The sequence below is a fragment of the Ahaetulla prasina genome, chromosome 7 (assembly GCF_028640845.1).
Source record: "Ahaetulla prasina isolate Xishuangbanna chromosome 7, ASM2864084v1, whole genome shotgun sequence".
In the NCBI taxonomy this organism is placed as follows: domain Eukaryota; kingdom Metazoa; phylum Chordata; class Lepidosauria; order Squamata; family Colubridae; genus Ahaetulla; species Ahaetulla prasina.
The window spans coordinates 73,591,357-73,614,568 of NC_080545.1; positions in this window are offsets into that span (position 1 = coordinate 73,591,357).

The following is a 23,212-nucleotide window of genomic DNA, read 5'->3' on the forward strand; positions in this document are numbered from 1 at the left end:
ATGAAAATAAAACCTCCCCAGATAATAAGCCCAATCGGGTTTTTGAGCGCATGTGCTAAAATAACAAAAAAAAAACCAAACCCCGAAAATAAGCCCTCCCGGAAAATATTTAAACGCATGTGCAACTGGTCCCCGCCATTTCCTCTGGTTAGGATTTGGGAGACAGACCTGGAAATCAGGTAAGATGGCAAGAGGAGCCCCATCTTGTTCCATGTGCCCCAAAATAATAAGACCTCCTCGAAAATAAGGCCAAGCACTTATTTTGAGGTTCAAAAAAATATAAGACAGGGTCTTATTTTGGGGAAAACACAATAATAATGTAACAAAAATATGCAAATGGCAGGATAAAACTTCAACATTTAAACCATTTGTCACTCAGGACAATGAATTGCTTTTTGCTAGATATAAAAATAACAAAATAAGCATTTAGTGAGTCTTTCTAGTAAAATATCTTATAAATAGGCAATTTCCACTCAGAAGGGTCTTTCTCCAGCTACAAATGCCTTATTTCAAACTTTTTTTTTTAACTGAAATTTGTAAATTAAGCTGATGGCTGCCTGGACTAGTTCCTGAAGAACTGGTAGAAGTAAAAAAATATTAGCCTCTTAATATCAACTGCATGGTTTCTTCACTGCAAAATCCCTTCTCTTGCCTTTCCAAACCTTGACTAGTGCTTCTGTGTACTGTTGGGTTTCTGTAATTGCCATATTCATTCATCTCATATTCTTTAGTTCTCACTGGACTGAGGCTACTAAGTTCGTTCAATTATTTTACAAGGGAAAGTTTATGGTTTTACTTTATTTATCGACCCCATAATATTGGCAATGCCAGTATTAAATGAAATTATCCTAACTGGCTTTTTTCGATTAGTACATTGCAGTAACATTTCACTATACTTTTTAAAGCTTTAGGCTTTATTGCCTATCCTTTTTAGCCAGAATATAAATTACAATATTTGTTTAAAGATACTTTAGAACCACAATAGTTCAACAAAGAGAAAGTAGGCCTGGATTTGGATTTCAGGAGAGATTTCCACCAATTTATTCTAGGATTAATCAAGGTTTGTAAATCTTTGTCCGGATCTTTTCTTCTAAGCTTGTTATTGGCTTGATTTATTTAAATCTTTGATTCAGGATCTTAACTTTGGGAATCCATGCACAGGCAAATCCTTGAGGAAGGGATCACAAACTTGATTTCCAGGGATTGCATCTCATCTTACAATATATGTGTAACTTTTGCATACATTGTTTACAGTCCAATATTCAGCAGCTATACAGGTGATAGACATTCCATTCAAGACTTTAGCAGCTCTAAAAAAGTGCTTCGGAGTTTCCAAGTAATTTAACCTGAAGAAATGTAATGTACCAGAAATCTGAAAATGCTTTTTCTATTCAGCAGTTTGGACTTTTTCATCATCATTTTCTTCTGTCCTCTTTTTGATTGCTGGCATAGAAATGTCCCAGTTTGCCAATCTATTTCAGTTATAAAGCTGCTTCTCCCAAAGAAGCCCAGGTTTCATTCACTCATTATTTATTTGAAGATTTTTGTCCTGCTTTTGACTAAAAAAGTTTTGCAATATGACCTAGATGAATGAATAATACAACCATGCCTTAGAACCTTGCGATATAAGGTTACAAAACAAAAGGAAAAAGGATTGGAGAAAAAAAGCACCAAAGCTTGATCTCTTGGTTATGAAGTTCCTACATAAATCAGATAAAATGAAAAGTCATTCAAGGAGAGAAGGATACAAAGATGCAGTTCCTTTAGCACAGCCATCAGTAAGTTTCCCCCTCTTTTTCTTTATAATCAAATGGTAATGGTATTTCAAACTACAAGTATTTAATTTTGGCAAAGAAATAATTAAACAGTAGCAAGAAGGCTTCCTAGCCTACAATTTTCAGTCATGAGTTGGCTGCAATTTAATGGTGCCACACTTGCTTTTCATGCAGAAAGCCCCAGGGTGAGTCCTTAAGATCTCTTACGTACTAATAAGACTGGAATACAGAGAACTCAGTGTGGACAAAACTAGCAAGGAGAGTCCAAGACTTTACTGCCTTAGGCACTACAGCAAATAGCCAGTGTAGCTCTTTCTCCAGACAAATCATTTGAAGATATGAAAACAATTTCCACACACATTTTCCCCAGTTGTGAGTAAAGATGTAATAACATCAAAATGAATGCCAATATGCTTTCTTTATTGTTACTACACTTTGCTCCTAACGGCCCTAAATTGATATTTTTCAACCTTGACAACTTGAAAATATTTGGACTTCAATTCCTACAATTCTGTTTGGCGAGTGTTATGGTCCACCAGCAGCCGGTGGAGCTGGCAGTGAAGTTGGACAATGAGGAGACTGGGGAGGACAATGGGCCAGTCCTGGAGTCAGGAGAAGGCCCGGGTGAGGGTTCTGTGTTGGAGGCAGAGATGGGGCCACGGCCATCTGGGAGCGAAGCGCAGACTCCGGAGCCTCCAGAGGCGGACAGCAGAGAAGCAAAGAAACAGGAGGAGCCTGTTCCTAGTGCACGCACGCAAAGAGCTGCCAGAACGTAAGAGCAGCTAAAGCAAAAAGGACGACTCGGGAGTAAGGCCAAGAGATGATTGCCCCCCCCCCACAAGGCTTAAAAGAACAGCAAAGCCCCATGAAGTTCTGGGCTGCATAAACAGAGGGATAGAATCAAGATCACGTGAAGTATTAGTGCCACTTTATAATGCCTTGGTAAGGCCACACTTGGAATACTGCATTCAGTTTTGGTCGCCACGATGTAAAAAAGATGCTGAGACTCTAGAAAGAGTGCAGAGAAGAGCAACAAAGACGATTAGGGGACTGGAGGCTAAAACATATGAAGAACGATTGCAGGAACTGGGTATGTCTAGTTTAATGAAAAGAAGAACTAGGGGAGACATGATAGCAGTGTTCCAATATCTCAGGGGCTGCCACAGAGAAGTGGGAGTTGGGCTGTTCTCCAAAGCATCTGAGGGTAGAACAAGAAGCAATGGGTGGAAACTGATCAAGGAAAGAAGCAACTTAGAACTAAGGAGAAATTTCCTGACAGTTAGAACAATTAATAAGTGGAACGACTTGCCTGCAGAAGTTGTGAATGCTCCAACACTGGAAAAAGCTGCACAAATATTTTATTTTATTATTTTATTTTATTTATATTTTTAGATAAAAGCAGCTAAATTTAAAACTTCTTTAACTTTAAAACTTCCTTAACTTTAAATTGCTATGTCTAAAAAAAAATAAAACTCCTAAAAAAAAACCAGTTAACTATTTTAAAGCTCTCCTCCCCTTACTTAGCTAATTCAATGGAAAAGGCAGGCAGATTGAGTTGCTCACTGATGCGATGGATTGCAGGCAGGCCGTTCAGTTGCTATTGATGCTGTTTTAGCTAGATGAGCAGATAGAACATGGTGGAGGAATTGGCCCCTCTGTTTATTCCAGTAAACTGAACTTGATGCTTCTCCTCTTAACAAAGCCACTGTCACCAACTGCCTTGTCAAGAGAAGTAGCTGGCTTCTTTCTCTGGGTACCACCTAGTTTCCTGCTGTTAAATACTAATAAGGGAGTGAAGCCGAGGTACAAAGGCTTCACTCAAGTCCGCCATTACAGCGGGAAAAATAGTTGAATTTCATTGGTTGAGCCATCTGACAGCTCCCTATAAAAGGGTGAGGTGTCAGACAGGCAAGTTGCTGGGTTGTACTGATCTACTGAAGAAAGAGCTGTTAGTTGAGAATCAGCGTCCTGCCTCTTCTATCTGTCCCCAATCTAATACCTACCAGTGGCTAGAGAAATAGAAGGAAACAAATAGATCCAATGAGGACCTAGAAGACTAAGACCCCATTCGTTTTTTCCTGTGTCAAGGTGACATTTCTTGCTGCAGGAAGTTAAATCCTTAGTGAAATCTAGTCTACTTTGATTAAAAATTGATCACCTTTTTTCCTGGGAGAGTGTAAGAGGGAGAATGTGTTCTTTATTGATCTGCAGGCCTCAAGTAAATGATACCTATGTCTCCTGCTCTCTCTTAAACACACAGACATTAATTTTCAGCTGACATTATTTTTCAATCCATATACTAATTCCACTGCTCAATTATATTTTTATACTTTCAAGAGAATTACTAGAGCTTCTTCGCCTTCGAGGAAGTCCTCTAACTAGCAAAATGAAAGGAATACTTTGCTGTGGAGAAACTGATAAGCAATAAGATCAGATATTCTAGAGCAGGGGTGTCCAAAGTTTTTTGAGTGAGGGCCAAATACAGAAAAATAAGCAAAGGCCCGGGCCGCGGGGGCTGAATTTTTTTGTACCAGTTCTTTGGGCGTGGCTTATTTTGGAGTGTGGCTTGGTGGTCATGTGACTGGTGGGCGTGGCTAACTGCTCATGTGACTGAGTGGATGTGGCTATGGGCATAGAAACTACTCAGAGGGCTAAAAAAAGTAATTTTTGACCAGTCCTCACACTTATGACCATCCTCACATTTATGCCCATTGCAGCATTTTTAACAACCATATCACTCATTTCACAACTGCTTCTCTTCACCACGGTTACAAGATAGGGTGCAAAATGTAAAGATAGTTGTAGGTGTGAGGACCAGTCAAAAGTGTGAGAACCTGTCAGAAATCACTTTTTTCAGCCGTCTGGGTAGTCCCTATGCACAGTTTATGAATATGTTTCATATTCATTCATCTTGGCCAGGGGTGTCCAAACTTGGTCCCTTAAGACTTGTGGTCAAAGCTGGCTGAGGAACTCTGGGAATTGAAGTCCACAAGTCTTAAAGAGACCAAGTTTGGACACCCCTGATCTTGGCTTTTGTTTTGTATTTGGTATGAACTTGAAACTCCCTTCGTTATTCCCTGCCCAAGGGGTGGAGGCGCGAGGAGCCTCACCAGGCGGCCCGAGGAAGGCGAGGCTAGAACTGCTGGGGTCGGGCACGGCCAGCAGCCACTTTCCCGCTTGCCGCCGCCTCCTCCGCCCCCTCCCTTCGTTATTCCATGCCCAAGGGGTGGAGGCGCGAGGAGCCTCACCAGGCAGCCCGAGGAAGGTGAGGATAGAACTGCTGGGGTTGGGCATGGCCAGCAGCCTCTTTCCCGCTTGCCGCCGCCTCCTCCGCCCCCTCCCTTCGTTATTCCATGCCCAAGGGGTGGAGGCGCGAGGAGCCTCACCAGGCGGCCCGAGGAAGGCGAGGATAGAACTGCTGGGGTCGGGCACAGCCAGCAGCCTCTTTCCCGCTTGCCGCCGCCTCCTCCGCCCCCTCCCTTCGTTATTCCATGCCCAAGGGGTGGAGGCGCGAGGAGCCTCACCAGGCGGCCCGAGGAAGGTGAGGATAGAACTGCTGGGGTCGGGCACGGCCAGCAGCCACTTTCCCGCTTGCCGCCGCCTCACCTGTTTCTCGATGGCTGTCACTGCCGCCACGCGTGTCCAACATGGGGAGGCGCGAGGAGCCTCACCAGGCAGCCCGAGGAAGGTGAGGATAGAACTGCTGGGGTTGGGCACGGCCAGCAGCCTCTTTCCCGCTTGCCGCCGCCTCCTCCACCCCCTCCCTTCGTTATTCCATGCCCAAGGGGTGGAGGCGCGAGGAGCCTCACCAGGCGGCCCGAGGAAGGCGAGGATAGAACTGCTGGGGTCGGGCACAGCCAGCAGCCTCTTTCCCGCTTGCCGCCACCTCCTCCGCCCCCTCCTTTCGTTATTCCATGCCCAAGGGGTGGAGCCGCGAGGAGCCTCACCAGGCGGCCCGAGGAAGGTGAGGATAGAACTGCTGGGGTCGGGCACGGCCAGCAGCCACTTTCCCGCTTGCCGCCGCCTCACCTGTTTCTCGATGGCTGTCACTGCCGCCACGCGTGTCCGACATGGGGAGGCGCGAGGAGCCTCGCCAGGCGGCCCGAGGAAGGCGAGGGTAGAACTGCTGGGGTCAGGCATGGCCAGCAGCCTCTTTCCCGCTCACCGCCTCCTCCGCCCCCTCCCTTCATTATTCCCCGCCCATGGGAGGAGCTGAGCTCATGGCCTTAAAAGGGCCATATTAAATTATACTTTCAGAAATTGCTGCGGGCCAATAAAAACTGACCCGCGGGCTGCAGTTGGCCCGCGGGCCGTAGTTTGGACACCCCTGTTCTAGAGTCACAATTGTTTTTACGTATTTGGAGGTGAGGTTTTGCATTAAAATTATGGAGGGTTCTGTAATTAACGACGTCTGCATTGCTTTTTTTTTTTTTTTTTTTATCCAAAAAGTTTTTATTGGTCAAAAAAGGTTTATACAAATACATATCAGGTATGGTAAATTTTCATTTTTCTTATACAAGATAAGAATTTTACTCAAAATTTTAAACACATACAACAGCCATATGGCAAGCAGGTGATACGAAGTAGCTAAGTTTATCAATCTTACATACGCAATAAAGAAGGGTCAAGAATAATCAGAATATCATACAAAGGAGAATAAGGAAAACCAACACAATACCAAATATCATTGTCACTTCCTAGTTTTGGATCTCAGAACTCTGGGTTCAGCCTGACCCAACTCCAGGGCCGCAACAGCGGCAACCGCCTTCTCCCCATGGTCTATAACCTCCCCTTCTTCAACTCCTGGGTCATCTAATTCCAGGAGGGCTTTGTGTTCCTCCACGTAGGCCGCAGCCTCCGCAATTGTACTAATTTTTTCGTAATGCCCTCCCGGAAAATCATCAATCCTCTGGCATCAGCCATCTGAAGCCTACTCCTTCTGGTACAATTTGCTTGACAAAAGTAATATTTCTTTCTCATTTCACGTACCTGTCTGGGAATCTGCCTCAGAATGGCTATCTCCTGCCCCTATAAGTCAGTGCCCCACTCCTATGTTTTCTAAGAATTTCATCTCGTCTCTCTTCTCACAAATTTGACATGAACCTCTCTAGGAACTGCATGCGTATGCGTGCATATTTTGAATTAACTCTATAAGCTCGATCCACATCCCAATTCATAAAGTCAACACCTCTCCCAAGAAATTCTCCCAACAGTTTAGTCACAACATCTCTCAAGTCTTCTTGGTCCACTTCTTCCAGATTTTGAAACCTAAGGAAATAAGTCATTTTATCCATCTGTAGTCCAAGCACAGCATTGCCTGTCGCCTCCTCTCTTTTCTGCACTGCCCGCATCTCTCCTCCAGACCTTCCACTTTCTGCTTGTTTTCTGCTGAGACTTGTTGAGTGTCCTTTAAAATCCTTTTGGATAGTCACAATTTCTGCTCTTATTTCATCCAGTTTCTTGTCCATATTAGATAACTTTTCCAAAATTCTCCATTTCTCCAGCAGTTGGTCTCTGACCTTTGCCATTTAAAAATTTTTAAAATCCTCAGGCAAGCACAGTATCCTTGTAATTTCCTCCGGATCCACCAGGGGCACTCACAGGAGCAACGAGTCCAGAGTACAGTTAGTCAACCAGGAAGTCAAGGGAAGTGATGTCATCAAGATTCTCATAGTGAAGGCGGAAGCTGGACGCCACCATTGTTCCCCAGAGGAGGGGGCCTCAAACCCTCCCTCCTAAATTTCTCCATCACCTCTTCTCCAGAGCTCCACAAAACCGGTAATCTTGTTATTTTAAGTTCTCCTCTCTCCAGTGATTCGTGCTCCTTCCAGTCGCAGGGAGAGAAACCCCCGCACTCCGGAGCACTCCACTCACATTTGCCGATATCTCCTTCCTTCTCCTTCCTCAATTCTTCTCCGTTCCCTGTTCGCCACCAGGCTGCTGCAATTATAAATCCAAAGCCCGGTGTCACGGGCACAGCGCCCAGGCGACGACCAAAATAATGGCCGCGCCTGAGGCCTCGAACCCCTCCGAGCCTAGGACGCGCCAGCATCGGTCCCCCAGTCCTGTATGTCGGCTGGGAGACCCTGGCGAGCCGTCTGCGGCAGGTGTCCTTTTCGGAACACCTGGCCCCTAAGGGCCTCGGAGGCGGCCGGATTCGGACACTGGAGGCAGGAGAGGCACCTCCAGATGTCCGTTGCCGCCGGATACCGGAAGTCGTCTCGTCTGCATTGCTTTTAAATAGGCTCTTAAAGATTTTGTTTTGGCCAGAGGGGCCTATAAGGATTATTCAGTCTCCTTCATCTAAATTACAGAATAATTTAGCACTTGCTACAAAAATGATGGAAGAATAAAGACTACAAGAAAGATGGCTGGAGACTTCTCTATAGAAGTGCTTATTCGCTGGCTCTTTTCTACGAGTATTAGCCAATAACTATATCCCCAAGGTGCTGACACAAGTAAGGACATATCCACGGTTGGTGGTTTCATTTTAGGAGCTGCTACTAATAAATATACATGCACATAAATACATGAAAAATGCCAATACATACCTCTTGCCTCTCAGTCAAGCAAGGGAGCTTCTAAAAAGATCTGTATTTCTTCAGCAGTCCCCCAATGTTAGGGCGTTTTCAGTTCTCAAGGTGACAAGAGAGCTGGATGTGGGCTGAATGCAAGGAAAGTAAGCTTATGGGCCTGCTCCAGTGGTGGGTTTCACATAATTTTACCACCGGTTCACTGCACACCAGAAATGTGAGCATGCACTTTCCGCACATGCACCTGGCCTTCCATGCATGTAGTTTGCTCACATGTGCGGCTTGCACGCATGAGTGCAGGTTAGAAAACATAGCTAAATAGGACGGCATATCACCTGGGCCAGTGGGCAGGCTCACCCACAGGTCACCACTACCAGTTCACCAAACTGGTCCGCACCATCTCTGAATACCATCTCTGGTGTGCTCCTCCTTTAGCATGCCAGGACTTTGAACCAACTGCTGCATTTTTCTGATAGTAGATGATGTGCCTGAGAGTCCAGGAGATGTTGCAATGAGCCTCACCCATTATAACAGCAGTCTAATTTATAGAGGACAGTCTTCGAGCTGAGGAATTGGAACTATGTCATTCAAGGGCCAAACAGATCTAATTTTTGAAAAGCTACTTTTCCGAATCTCTGGCCAAGCTTGCTATGAAACTTTTGTTCTTTTTTCCTTTCTCACACAAGACACCCTCAAATGGTCAAGAGAATTGATTTTTCAGGGATTCAGTGCCCATGGCATAAAGTCACTGGTTGTTAATAGTATTTGTATGATAAGCTTTACATAAAAACTGAACATTAAACTATTATACTACCACACTTTTATGAGATAGCTAAACTCTGATTCCAAATCTGCTCTGAAAGCTTAACTTGCCTATAGCTTTGTCTCCTTCAAGAACTAATCTCCTTTTTTTCTTTGCAAAAGAATTCCATTATATTCTGGAAAGCAGGTAAAAAGCTACAGCTATTAAGAGAACCCTTCAATATAAGGGAAGTTTAAAACAAAATATCCATATTTCAAACTTGACATCTGTTGGTTTCATGGGACAGTTCTGCAACAATATAGAACAGGCTTCCCATTATCTTCTGCCCAGATGCCCCCAACCCCCATCCCACCTTCCAGTCTAGCATACAGCTCTGGGATTTCCCATCCAAGTACTAACCAAATCCAGACTTGCTTAGCAGTTTGAAATCAAAGTTGGCTGGCTGCTGCCACCTAGCATGTTCCATGAGGAAAAAGCTTGTCTGCTGAGTAATCACTGTAAAAAGGTAGATCAATCTAGCAGACTTGACATTCTAAGTATCGTATTTTTTGCACTATAAGACACGCTTCCCCCCCAACCCCAAAAAGTGGGTGGAAAGGTCTGTGGTCTTATGAAGTGAATATTGCCTATCGCCGCTGCTGCCTATCACCGCCTATCACTGCTTGCTGCCGCCGCCTATTGCCGCCACCCATTCGCCACCACCTATCACCAGTTGGATTGGCTTCCCAGAATACCACCAATCAGCTGTTTTAGGTGGAGGGGATTGCCGCTGCCTATCACCTATCTTTTTTTCCTCCTAAAAAGCTAGGTGCATCTTATGGTCCAGAGTGTCTTTTGGAGCAAAAAATATGGTAATTTTTCCCAAATGACTTATAGTATAATTGCCTTCTTTCTAGAATTAAGTGTGACTGCTCAAAGTTAGGTTTTGTGTCCAGAACAGGATTACAGCTCTTTCTCTCACATTCCAGTGCTTTAAACCAGGGGTCTCCAACCGTGGCAACTTTAAGCCTGGAGGACTTCAACTCCCATAATTCTGGGAGTTGAAGTCCACCAGGCTTAAAGTTGCCACGGTTGGAGACCCCTGGTTTAAACCACCATACCCACCATACCCAACTGCTACTCAGGCATCTTTTTTATGAATATAAAATAATTGAATTGGGAATGTCTCTTAGATCATCCAGTCTGATCCGCAGGGAGGGAGGGAGGGAAGGAAGGAAGGAAGGAAGGAAGGAAGGAAGGAAGGAAGGAAGGAAGGAAGGAAGGAAGGAAGGAAGGAAGGGCTAAACTACTTCACAAATTTATTTACTTTGGCATTGTGTAGAGAGCCAGGGACACAGATAGGAACTTTATTAAAGTCACATAAATAAATAAATAAATAAATAAAAATATTATTATTTAAAAAAAAACTGACCAATAAAACACAAACAATAAAACGAACAACTCTGTCTGAGTCAGGGATATGGCCCTGAAGTAAATATTCATTATTGGCTATGCGATCGCGTGCAAAGCACGTGCACTATGCAAACCTGTGGTAAAACTGGTTAGAACCCACCCCTGGGTCATTCACTAATGTTTATTAGATGGATCAGTTTCTATTTTACACTAGTTTCTAGTGTTCAGCCACAAGTATGTTCCATACTGCTTTCAATCAACTTAAGTATGAAAATTTGTTTTTTACTTATACAAATATTCTAAGTCTATAATTTACATACATTTCCTAAATGGAATACAGTAGCTCATTCAGAAAAGTGGATAATCAGAAATGTTAATTTTGTTTACCTTTTATTCATTCAAGAAGCACAAATGTGAGTATGTTCATTTTCAGCATGAATCAAATTACATTGTCCAATATCCTTTGCACTAGGCTGGTATCCAAGCCTCTTTAAGTACTATGGTAACTGGAAATTAGCATACACCAATTATATTACACCATACTAGTTTGAAACACTATCATACAACAGAGACTTTTACTATGGTTAAGCTTTATAAGTATTCCAAATTAAGGTAGTGACCTAGTACTTTAATTCCTAATTAAAACAGATCTGATTATTAAACATGATTTGATTCTGTTGCAGTGATGGTTGTATCTAGCCTCTTTTCCATGTGTAGAGTGGGAGCTAAACTTAATAGTTTTGCAGGATACCAAAAAGACTAGATAACTTGTTTAAAGTACTATAAAATCTATTATATATACAAATTTTGAACTATATATTGAATTTATATATACTGCTGTCTGCAGTATCCTAGATAAACAGAGTGCAACACCCTCTTGAAGTTTTAAAGCAGCCTCACTCTCTGGAAAGCTTGCATGCTACTTCAAAGGCAATTCAACTGCTCTAATGCTTTAAAGGCAGGTTCACTGTACTGTGAAACACTTCTTCCAAATGCTTATATAGTCCTAATAAAGAAGAGCAACACTGACTCTCCAAAAATTGAATTACAAATTTACATAAATGGCAGATAACATTTGTGTGCAGTTGCTAAACTCATCCTTTTTATATATGATTGCTCACCATCACTAAATCCAAATAATTCAGCACAATCCAAAATTAAATGATGGAAGAATAACTTTGAGATATAAGCCGGTAAAGTCCATATGATCATTTAAAGTCACAACAAAAATAACTAGTTGATTACATGTCATAACTGTAAAATTGTAATTCTTCTATCAGAAGAATGTAGAATTAATACAAGAAGAATAAATTAATACATTAATCAGCATTTTCTCCAGGTATGTTATTTTCAAATATTTAGACTATTTTTAAGGAAAGTGTGACAGAAAAAAAGATCACCACCTACAGGTCAAATAGTTGTCAGCAAGTTTCTTTCTTTTATAATACTTGGAATAAGAAGTTGAAGTGCTTTACGTTTGAAATACTCCATGTCTTTTCCAAAATAATACATCTGCAGTAAATGGGTGGTTTTGAGCATTTTGAGCATACTTCAAGCTTGAAACGGCTCTTTTCAGAATGCAAGACTTTTTACACTTAAAAACATTTACAAATGCTCAGAGGTTTTGCATTCCAAAAAACTGTGTTATGTTCAAGAAATGTAAAGTTCGAAACCATTCATTCTTAATTGTTTGCGTATTATGTATATGAATTTTTATCACTTCATTCTGTAGATTTATAGGGATAGCAATTAATCTTTTTTTATATAAAAAAGTTTTATTTCCATTTTCCAACAACATATTCAATGTACAGTCATCAATCATTAACTTTCATTTGTTACTTATTCGGGCCTGCTCAGCTACCACTTCCTTCCTTAACACAATCTTTTCTCTTCCCTTCTCTACCTTCTTCTACTTTCTCCATCCTTCCTCTCTTTCACTTTTCTACTTTCTCTCCTCCTTCCCCACTCCTCTCTTCCCCCCTTTCTAACCCTCTCTCTTTCCCCTTTCTTCTTCCTCTCCTTTCCCTTCTTCTACCTCTCTCTTTTCCTACCTACCTACTTTCTTCCTTCACTCTCACTACTCCTCTCTCCCTTTCCATTCCCTTCTGAAATGGCAACTGAGCAGCCCCAATTTCATTTCAAATTATTCAAATCATTTCTATTTTTTAATTACATATCTTCAATCATTCCTGTACATTAATAATCCTTCATCTTCCACCCCTCCTCCTCCCTTCCCCCCCCCCCCGAGACTTCCCAGAACCAAGTACAGGGTATAAAGTTAACAATCATAAATTAAAATACAACATAAATCATAATCCATAGTCACTCCTCACCCTTTGTATCATCAACTCCTCTCCCAATTAAACATATAAACTAGTATAATACACTCATAAGGATAGCAATTAATCTTAGAGTGTTTTATTTATTTATTTTTATTTTTAATTTCATTTTTATTTATTTATTTTATTTTGTCAAGCATGTATTTTTATGACAGATACAAGTGTAAACATAATTATAAATACATGAAAAGGATACGAATAAAAGAAACCATGAGGACAGGGACGGTAGGCACACTAGAGCGCTTATGCACGCCCCTTACAGACCTCTTAGAAATGGGCTGAGGTCTACAGTAGACAGTCTAAGGTTAAAGTTTTGGGGATTTGGGGAAGAAACCACAGTGTCAGGTAGTGCATTCCAGGCATTGACCATTCTGTTACTGAAGTCATATTTTCCGCAGTCTAGTTTGTATCAATTTACCTGAGTTTGTATCTATTGTGTCCTCTTGTATTGTTTTGGTTGAAGCTAAAGTTTTCATTGGCTGGTAGGATATTGTAGCAGATGATTTTATGTACTATGCTTAGGTCAAACCAAAGATGGCGAAGTTCTAAGTTGTCTAAGCCCAAAATTTCGAGTCTGGTGGCATAAGGTATTTTGTTGCGACCAGAGGAGTGAAGGACTGTTCTTGTGAAATATCTCTGGACTCATTCGATTGTATTAATGTCCGATATGCGGTGCGGGTTCAAGACAGATGAGCTGTATTCAAGAATTGGTCTGGCAAAAGTTTTGTATGCCCTAGTTCAATATTACCGGAGAAGAAGCTATACAAGAATAGGTTAACAACTCTCTCTTTTTTAGCAATGCTGTTACAATGAGCTCTGGCACTTAGATCATTTGAGATGAGTACCCCAAGATCTTTGACAGGGTGAGGGTCGTCTGTTAGGTCATATCCATCCCGCTTGCATTTTGTGTTCTGACATTTGTTGGTTGAGATTTGGAGTTGCCAATTGTTTGACTGTTCTGACACATAGTCAAGGTCTTTTTGTAGAGTAGCAGCATTGTCAGTGGTGTGGAATAGTTTTACATCATCCACAAAGTGAACGCAGTTGCTTATAATATGATCGCAAAGGTCATTTATATAAAATATAAAGACTGTGGGTCCTAAAACATTGCCTTGGGCATTCCTATTTTGACTACTTGTTGCCTGTTTGATATGAACGCAGCTATCCACTTATGCAGGAATCCGGAAATGCCATAAGATTTTAGTTTTAGAAGTAGCTTGTTGTGTACCGCTGAATCGAAGGCTTTACAGAAGTCTATATAAATTGCATCTATTGATTTACCCTGATCGAGTTTTGAAGTCCATATGTTTTTGCAGTGTAATAGTTGCAGATTGCAGGACAATTATTTTCTAAAACCAAATTGCTTGTTAGAGAGTAGGTTGTTAGTCTCCAAGTAGTGGGTAATGGATTGGTTTATGATTGACTTTGCAGGGGACACAACATAATGAGATTATTCTGTAATTATCAACTAGGATGGGGTCATCCTTTTTGAAAATAGAAATGACCATGGCTAGTGACAATAAGTTAGATAAGGAGATGATTCTGAAAGATTTTTTGTAAATTATGCTACAGTAAGTGATTCTGCTATGGTGGTAGAGAGCTTCTTTAGGAATTAGGCACATAATGCATCAGGGCCAACTGATAGAGATGGTTTTAGGTTGCGTAGTGCCTTTTCAATGGCATGTTCTATGAAATCAACATGTAGTAGATAGTTGTGAGTAGTTGTGGTATGATTGGGAAATGAGGGGCATGAGCCATTGCTGTTTACAAAGACTGAACTGAAGAATGTATTGAAGAGGTTGGCCTTAACGGTTTCATCATTACAGTCTTTTCTGTTTGGTCCTTTTAGTGATGGGATGGATCTTGAGTCTGTTTGTCGTTTACAAAATTGTAGAAGGCCCGGGTGGATTTAGTGAGTATTAGGTTTTCCTCGTTTGCTGTGATAACTGATGCATTCTGCCTTTATCTGTCAGCATATGGTTTTGTAGAGACTTTTGACGTTAGCTACGTAGCCAATTTTGTTTTTGCACCAAAGAGGTGGGGTTTTTTGTCTGAAGTTTCCTTATTGTTATGGGTAATTTATTTTTCCTGGTTTTTGGGGGTTGTTAGTGGTACATATAGTTTTGATGATTCTTTTGACTTCTTGCAAAAAAAATGTTATAATGGTCTTTGGCATAAGTGATTTTTTTTCCAACCAACATTGGGGTGTGTGTATGTGTGTGTATTGAAAAATATAAACAAAACTGCAACACAGTTCTGGTGCTTCCCTTTCTCCCCTTAGCCTTAAAGCCTTAAACCTTGCTATAAACCTTATAGCAAGCTTTATAGCTGTTACTACAACTGTAGCTCCAGACTTTCACACATGGCATAGTGAAACACCACTTTCTGTAGAACTGTCTATCCATCTCCCAAAAATACTTCCACGCTTTTCCTGGTAGCAGTATCATCTTATCCATCCCACCCCATTGTAGCTTTTTAATTTCATACATCAATTATTTAAGCACAGATATAAATATGGGCTCCTCCATTACATAGCATAAGCCTATCCTAGATTGATGTGTCCATAATCCTCAATAAATTTCAAATTCCGACTTTTCCCCTCACAATTCAAAGAGAATCTGTCAATTCTTGTATTAAACATATACAGGATGTACTTAATAACAATTATATTTTTCACATGACTGCTATAGAAGGGACACTGTCTATTTCAACCATTCCTGTGGAAAAAAGTATTATAGGATTGTGTTGCAACTGCGGTATGTAACACCATAGTATGTTTTTTTTTTATTAGCATAATTTTTTGGCATTATTAGAGGGCTGTTATGACAAAATAAGAATGAAGATAGAAGACAGGGATCTAAAAGAAATGTAGAAAATTTCAGCAACAGGTGGAAGAAATAAACTTCAGAGCATTTGCTGAGAATTTACCTCTAGAAGTCTCATTGCATGTATATATATATAGGAATATGGCAAAAATATGATGTGTGTGACATAAGTATGGTTATTTACAGTAGCATGTGAGACTTTATTTCAGAGAACAATATGGATCTAGGCATTCAACCTACCTAACCAATCTAATAGAACCAGATTCTCCTTATATCATGGTATAAGAAATGATGGTTATTCACACAAGAAAATAAAAGTTGTTAGTTCTGTTGATTAAGCCAGAATGATTCTGCTGCAAATGTCTGGAAATCTGTTTTATATGAATGCATATTATTCCAAGAATGTAATAGAGAAGATAAATTTAACAAAATGGAGGTGGCATCATTTTTCCTCGGCTTTTGGAAATGATGAAACTCAGCTCCTCTCTTTACCTAATCCTATCAGATCCAACTGGATCTTCCCTGCCTCCCCCCACCACCCCACAAAGCTTCTTGCAGTCTCATCTAAACCACAGAAACTTCCTCACTAGCTCACAGTACAGCCCGAGGGCAGCTCTAGTAAGAGAATAGCAGCATAGTAACAAGATGAGAATCCATCAGCCTAATTATCTCAACATTGTACCTCCTCAACAGAGGAGTTCAACTTCCCCAGCTCTGCTGCTATTTGTGAAAGGGCCACTCTACCAAGCAATAGAAATAACCCAGGTACAAAGACAAGGAAACTGGCCAGCAAATCAGTGTATAAATCTTTGCCTTCCCATTGTTCAGCATCGGTCTTTCTTGTAAAGCAGGCACTCTATTATTGAAATTGTTGCAAAAAACGTCGGCTCTTGTCCTGAGTGTTGTGCTCTGTACCAGTGGTCACCAACTGGTGGTCTGCAGACCACTGGTGGTCCACGAGAAAATTTTGATGGTCTGTGGAGAAATGGAACATTGACTTACCTGAAGGTTCCTTCTATGTATGCTGCGTGAGAGTCCAAAGCAATGGGTTGTTAACTTCAGCTGATTGGCCCGAGACTGAGTTGAATTTGCTTAAACACACCTCCTCTTCCTGTTAGCTCCAGTTTATTAACGAAGAACCGGTACTTGAGAAGACGAACTCAATTGGGAACTGGAAATGGGCCAAGAACCTCCAGACCCCTGTATAGAACAAAGAAAAACAATAAAGGAACATAGGACGGGGTTGGACTCTCACGCAGCGTACATAGAAGGAACCTCCAGGTAAGCCAATGTTCCTTTTCCTGTACACTGCTTAGAGAGTCCAAAGCAATGAGATATACCCAAGCTAAATATCCCTAGGGTGGGGAACAGAGGAATCTGAATTGTCAGTGACAGGAAGAACTCGCTGCAGGACCCTCCATCCAAATGAGGCCTCGGCTGAGGCAAATTGGTCCATCTTGTAGTTTTTGATAAAGGGCGAGGGAGAGACCCATGTGGCCGCTCTGCAGATGTCCAAGATAGAGGCTTGAGTGGCCCAGGTGGCTGTGGTGGCTGCACTGCGGGTGGAATGAGCCGTGATGCGGCCTGGAAGATGGTGTTTCTGCTGGTCATAGGCCATGGAAATACAGGCTTTTATCCACCTGCCTATGGTGGATGGAAATACTTTGGTGCCCAGAACCCGTGGTTGAAAGGAGACAAATAAAGATTCTGTCTTCCTGAGCAGAGTTGTTCTGTCGAGGTAGATACGCAAGGCCCTGCGTGTCAAGGTTCCAGAAAAACCTCTTCTGCATAAAAAAAACCTCAGAAGCCATTGTTTTCCAGAGTTCTTTACTAGCATGAGGAAACTGGCACACGATGAGTGAAATTCCAAAACTGAATTTCCGGATTCTTTTCCCAGTTATACAAACCCCAAGAGTCCCACCCCTGTGACCCCTTTGATGGTCACATGGTCCCACGTTCTTCCAGTTCATTCGAATATCTTCTTGCCACTCTTCCTGCAGATGTGAACACCATCCGACCTTGACCGCTTGAAGAATGTTACCATACCCCTCAGCCCCCCTTCCTCCCCTCAGGGGAAAAATGTGGCAGCGTCTGGAACCCTAAAGTCTAATATGGTTTCCAGGCCTGACAGGCGTCCCCCCTTGGAAAAGAAGCTATATCCTAGGAAAGAAAACAAAGAGTCGATAAAGAAGAGTGTTAATGGTCCACAGTTCCCTTCTACCCCCCCCTCCTTTCTCCAAGAGGTTTTTTAGGTTTGTCAGGGAAAGTGTCGTGAAATTGTTTAATCAAATTGTCCGCATTTACTTTCCAACTTTTGACCCAAGTAGATTCAGATAATGGATCTAATATGTCTAATATGGTTTCCAGGCCTGACACTGCGTACATCTAGCGTGTGCCATTGACGCTCTGAAGGATGTTTGGGATGAGGGCAGAAGTCCGGTAAGATGACCTCTTGAGACCTATGGAACCACGTGTTTAATTTAGGAAGGAATGTAAGGTCTAAACGGAAAATGACTCTGTTAGGGTGAAAAATGCATAAGTCCTTCCTGACTGATAGAGCAGCCATTTCGGAGATCCTGCGGGCGGAGGTTATGGCTATGAGAAAGGCGACTTTAAAGGTTAAGAGCTTGAGGCTGGACGAACTCAAGGGTTCGAAAGGAGATGACGTAAGCATCTGAAGGACCAGGGTTAGATCCCAGGTTGGATACCTGTGGACCGGAGGGTGGCGCAGACTGTAGGTTCCCCTCAAGAAACGGCGGATGCGGGGATGTTGAGAAAGTCTGGAGGTCCCATCACAGAAAAGGACAGTGGAAAGAGCTGCGACCTGCCGACAGATGGTGTTGGTGGCCAAGCCTTTGTCCAATCCGTCCTGGAGAAATTGCAGGATCTGCTGAATAGAAGCAGAAGTGGGGTCTATTTGATGTCTAAGATACCAGCGGTGGAAGGATGACCACGTGGCCTCATAAATGCGCGTTGTGGATGGGCATCTAGAAGCCAGGAGGGTGGAGATGACCTCCGCGGAATGTTTTTCCTTCCTTAGGATCTCCCGGTCAAGTGCCAGGCGGCTAGTTGATAACAGTGAGGTTCTGGATGATGAATGGCTCCTTGGCATAGTGAAATCTGATCTGGTGGAATTCGCCAAGGTGGAGTGATAGATAGGCTCATCAGATCCGCGAACCAACTCCATCGAGGCCAGTAAGGGGCTATGAGGAGGACTTCCGCCTTCTGTTCCAAGATCTTCCGAATGACCCTTGGCAGAAGGGGGGTCGGGGGAAAGGTGTAAAGAAGGCCCTGGGGCTACTGACATCGTAGGGCATCTGTTCCTTCTGCTCCTGGGGTGTGGAACCTGGAGAAGAATCTCGGCAGTTGTTTGTTGGTCGGGCTGGCAAAAAGATCTATTATGGCCAGGCTAAATCTGTTTGTGATGGAAAGAAACAGATCCAGATTTAGTTGCCACTTTGATTGGTCGATGGTGGTCCTGCTCAGCCAATCCACTTGTGTGTTGGCGACTCCGGATATGTGTGCTGCCTGTAGGGATAGAAGACGTTTTTCTGCCCACAGGCCCATTGCTGCTGCCTCATTCATCAGGAGGTGAGAGCGGGTTCCCCCCTGACGGTTTACATGTGCCTTTGCAGTTATGTTGTCCATCAATAACAACACATGATGGCCTGCTAGCTGTGTCCGGAAGTGTCTTAGAGCCAGATGGGCTGCTCTCAGTTCCAGCCAATTTATGTCATTTTTGAGGTCGTTGGGTGTCCAGCGACCCTGAGTCATCTGATGTAGGAGATGAGCACCCCAGCCATAGAGACTTGCGTCCATGGTAAGGACGAGGCGGTGATGTTCCAGAAACGAGCACCCTTTTGCTAGGGCTGGAGACATCCACTACTGCAGGGATTTCCTGACCTTTGGGGGCAGGAGGATCCTGGTGTCTGTATGACTGGTGCCTATCCTTTGGTTTGGCAGAAGTAACCATTGCAAGGTCATCAGTGGAGGTGTGCCCAGGGAACGTTTGCCAGACAGGACACCATCTTTCCCAGTAGCTGGGAGAGCAACGATAGTGGGACCCGCTTGAGTGCCCTTACCTTCTTTATCGTGTCCCTGATGTTGTTGAAACAGTCTCGAGAGAGAAACACCTGGCAAGATCTGGTGTTGATCCTCGCCCCCAGATGGACTATGTCGTGTGATGGCACCAGATGGCTCTTTTCTCTGTTCACAGAGAAGCCATGATCCTGTAGGGTTTGAATCGTTACCTGTAAGTCCAGTAGCGCCTGCTGGAATGAGATTGACTGGATTAATATATCGTCCAGGTAACACTGTAGTCAGATGGGAATTGACCGTAGGTGGGCCGCCACTGCATCCAGAATCTTGGTGAAGGTGCGAGGAACAGAAGAGAGGCCGAAGGGAAGAGCCCTGTATTGAAAATGGGCCCCTGCATAGCTGAATCTGAGAAAGCGTCTGTGGGCTGGCCTGATGGGCACATGTAAATAGGCCTCTTTGAGGTCAATGGATGTTAATCTCCCCTTCTGATGCTTCCCAAAATTGAATTGAGGGAGTGCATCTTGAATCTGTGATACTTGATGTGCAAGTTTAGTTGTTTTAGGTCCAGGATGGCTCTGCTTCCTCCTGATTTTTTCTCTACTAAGAATAGAATGGAAAAGAAGCCGGTCCCCTGATGAGGTAGGGGTACCGGTTCTATGGCCCTGATGGACAGCAGGTGCTGAATCTCTGCTTCCATTTGAGCCCTTTTGGTGGACTCCTTGGGAATGGAGCATTGGATGAACCTCCTTGGGGGTTCGGAGTTGAATTCAAGAGTTAGGCCTAGTGGAGTGTCTGGAGCACCCAGGCGTCGGTGGTCGTGTTGTGCCAAATGGAAGCGAATTTGGTGAGGCGACCGCTGATGGGATCCTGATCGGTATAGTCATTTGTTTCTGCGATAAGGCCGGAAACCGGATCCACGGAAGGGGCATCTGGCCTCTGGTTGTCTGGACCTGTCTCAGAAAGACTGTCTGTCAGGTGCTCTATCGGGGGGCGACTGGAAGGATCGTTGGTAAGCTGGGGATTGAAACCCGGGATCCTGGGAACGAACGGGCTGCCTGCGGTAAGGGAGAGAAGCCTGTCTGTCAAATCTTCTGGACATATAAGGAAGGACCTTCCGCTTGTCCTTCCCTTCAACTAAAATTGGGTCTAGGGCCTCCCCAAAGAGGGAACCACCCTTGAATGGGGCAGCTGCCAACCACCACTTGGTTTTCATGTCGGCTTGCCATTGTCTGAGCCAAAGCAATCTTCTGGAAGTGATGCTGGAGACAAGGGCTCGAGATGCAAATTTTTGCCGAATTAAGGGTGGCATCAGCAGTAAACTCAGCAGCTGCAACCAATTTATTTATGTCCTGATGCCATCTGGAGTCCTCTTGAGGAATCCTTGCTTGCATTTGCTTAAGCCAGAGTAAAGAGGTCCTTGCGAAGAATGAGGCTGCTGTGGCTGATCTAATGGCCCATGCAGCCTCTTGGTGGGTCTTGCGGGTGGAGAGCTCCGCCCTGTGATCCTCGGTTCAAAGTCCTTCTGCTGCATCTGAAGGAATTATGTTGGAGGAGGAGGTGGCCAAGGTTGTTACGGGGATATCTATGATTGGAACCTTGAGAAGATCCTCGAGCTCCTGATCTGTTGTGTACATGTTCTTGTCTGAACCACTAGGGGTGGGAATGGTACCTGGGTGACTCCATTGACGTTGAATGACGTCTAAGAAGAGCTTAGGTGATGGAATTACCCGTTGCTCTGAAACTGGTTCAGTGAAAAGGAATTTGGTGGGGTCAGATGTATCTGAAGCACCTTCCAACTGGCGTGAAGCAACCCTCATGTTGGCTGTGATTTTGGCCTTATGTAGTAAAGTATAAAACAGTTCATGGCGAAAAAGCCCAGTGGGGGCAGGGTTTTCTGGGGCAGATTCCTTATCCTCTGATAAGTTAAAGTCTGCCATGTCCTCTTCTTCCCCCAAAAAGGAATCCTCACTGTGGTGGGAATGGGTGGGAGAATGTGTGCGTTGAACGCGTTGTCTTGTGGGATGGTCTTCAGAGTGGGATCTTTGGCCTGAAGATCCAGCTGGAGAAGGGGCTGGAAAACCTCTCTGAGTAAAGGCTGAATCAATGCCTTGGGAAATAGATGGCGTATGTCCTGAGGAATACTAGGATTGCTGTCCTCACTCTGATAGGTCCCTGCTGCTGTGGGGATAAAGGTGGCAGATGGTGCCTGATGAGGTGGTTCTGGCATGAGTCTGGAAGTGTCCCCAAATACTGCAGTGAGAGTCTCCTGGTTTTCTCCTGAACCACTTGGGATAGTGGGAGACCATCCAGGTTGGTTTAACGGGCTGATGAGAAGCCTCAGTCTGCTGAGGTGAGGTAGAGTCTCTGATGCCCACTGGGGGGACAGGATCTTCCCTGCAATCCTCTGCTAATTTTTGTTTGGCTTTATCAAATTGCCTATCCAGGGCACGCTGCCTTAAGGCATCCCTTTCTGCAGCAGCAGAGGTATGAGAGGCAGAAGATTTGGATCTGGTAGAGGGTACCCTAGACCTGGATCTGCTTCTATGAGGGGCTGGGGCCACGTTGGAGTGGTGTCCCTGGGAGGGTGAGGAAGAAGCCCGGGAAGAAGGCCTGCTGCGGTCCGCCATCTTGGAATAGAGTCCTGGAGTCAGTGGAAGCCTCAAATAAATTTTCAAGTCACTATAGCCCAGATTCAAGAATCCTAGAATGAGATGAGAGGAAAGGGCTGATTAGCACCAAGCCAACACCACAGCTTGAAAAGTGCCTTTAAGCTGTGTGGAGGGGTGTGTGCAAGGGGGGTGGGTCCCCAAATTTTGGCGCGAAGCAGACACCACTGCTTCTCAGGCGCCTAGTCACCACAGCATTGACAGGGGGAGCTTGCATCCGACAACACGGATCTTTCTCTACCCCTGCAAGCGTGAAGCCGACACCGCAGCTTCTCCTGCGCTCTACTGGCCACAACTCACGATTTTGGAGGTCCAGTGATGTCCCAGGCAGTCTGGACGATCCTGTGAGGCTTGGATTCAGCAAAATGATCAAAAAAATGGCCGCCGCTGCTCTAGTGGCTCAGCTGAGCGGCGCTGGGCTCCATGTGAGCCTCTTTCGCCGCGTTTCAGGCTTCCAGCAGCAAGGAATGATAAGAAAACTTTTTTTGGGGAGAGGTTTGAGGTTTTATCCTGTTATTTTTAAGATCCAGATACGCTGACTGAAGAGTCAAGGCAATGGAGCTAAAGGAGTGTAGTCTCTCTATGGCCGACTGAGTTAATAAACTGGGGCTAAGCAGGAAGAGGATGTGTGTTTAAACAAATTCAACTCAGTCTCTGGCCAATCAGCTGAAGTTAACAACCCATTGCTTTGGACTAAGCAGCGTACAGGAGAACTTTGTATTTTTGCCGGTGCACCCTGGTGGAGGAGCTGCAGTGCAAGTGGGCCGAAGCAGCGATTGCGATGGCTGGATGCTGTGGGAATGAAGTACTATTTGCTCGCTGAAGCGGCGCAGGAAACTTCGGCCAGGCTCCTCGAGAAATGAGACCTTGCAGGGGGCCGA